Genomic DNA, 1,438 nt, shown 5'->3' on the forward strand with positions numbered 1-1,438 from the left:
AGTAGCGAAAATCGAATGCGAAAGAGCGATCTGTCGTTAGGATGTCCGAGCTCAGGATACTTCAAATGGTCACCCGATGTTGTCCGTTGACCGTGGCACCGGCGCTTTTCACACATACACTTCGTCCTCTGCGATGAGAGAGGACACGGACTCGCTTCCGATTCAGCTGTACCTAGTGTAAAGCTCCCAATCCGGTCTGAACGTTTTGGGGGGAGGAACATTTATCAAGAGGATATAACTGATGCAGGAAAATATTTTCCAGATTTTCCACTTTGCCCACACTGGAAAATTTGTCTCTATTTCTACTCCCTAAATAAAGGCAGACACTGACGTCCGTAGTATCAGTACTGAGGACCAAAACGGTGCAGGGGCGCTTGCAGGACAGTTTTGAATTTGTGGAGAGGACTGTTTTCGGGGATTCATCTTCGAGTGTCAGTGGGTTCGCCTCAAATGCCACTGACTCATTAAAACATACGTGGATGAGTGTGTGCCTTCGAAACCATGCTGTACATACCGGAATCAAAAACCTCGGATAAAGCAGAAATGCCCATCTTCGACCATAGCACACATGTAATTTAAACTCTTTCTTCATCTCTCCTTCGATTATTCAACAGAATGCCAGTAGATTGACAGGTAGCGGTTTTTAAACGCACTGATATGTGATGAATACGGCAGAACACGAGGAATTGTGCAGCTGCTGGAAATTCAAGCAACACACGTCAAAGTTGCTGGTGAACGCAACAGGCCAGGCATCATCTCTAGGAAGATACAGTCGACGTAGACGTTTTGGGCCGAGACCCTTCGTCAGGACGAGGAATACGGCAGAAGATAGTGTCGATCCAGCGACGTCGGAGTTATGGGCCCATCACGGTTTCGCTGCGACACTGTGCTACACAGATTCATTGGAGTTGCTATGCAATGAACGTTGTGCAATGCTTTTTGCATTTCCCCACTGATACAGCAAGAGCCCGTTCTAAGTTCCCTTATATCTTACAGTCTTATCCCGCGCTTCAACGACGGAAAGAAACCCAAGCGTATAAACATTTCTTTATCTGGAATTTTCCGTCCATTTTTCCAAAAAATAGTGGAGATGCCGGGGATTGAACCCGGGACTTCATACATGCGAAGCATGCGCTCTCCCACTGAGCTACATCCCCAATGTCAAATTTATGATGAAATTATCCATCGGATGATCCCATGAGATCATAAGCTTTCGGAGAAGAATTAGGCAATGTGGCCCATCGAGTCTGCACCGCCATTTTTCCCTCCTCAGCCTTCTCCCATAACCTTCGATGCCGTGTCCGACCAAGAACATATCAAGCTCTGCTTTTACCACCCCGAAAGACCTGTCCTCCACAGATGCCTGTGGTAATACATTCCAAAAAAATCACCTCCCTCTGGCTAACTAGATTTCTCCGCATCTTTGTTTTAAATGGAC

At 46.6% G+C, this 1,438-nt stretch overlaps 1 non-coding gene across 1 annotated transcript; it reads right to left on the reverse strand.

Annotated features, from left to right (window-relative positions):
* Positions 1-1,085: 1,085 nt before the first annotated feature.
* On the reverse strand, positions 1,086-1,157 carry trnaa-cgc (transfer RNA alanine (anticodon CGC)). The gene has a single exon. It is a non-coding gene; the product is annotated as a tRNA-Ala (tRNA).
* Between the last annotated feature and the right edge of the window lie 281 nt (positions 1,158-1,438).

Source organism: Mobula birostris, chromosome 28 (assembly GCF_030028105.1).
Source record: "Mobula birostris isolate sMobBir1 chromosome 28, sMobBir1.hap1, whole genome shotgun sequence".
Classification (NCBI taxonomy): Eukaryota; Metazoa; Chordata; class Chondrichthyes; order Myliobatiformes; family Myliobatidae; genus Mobula; species Mobula birostris.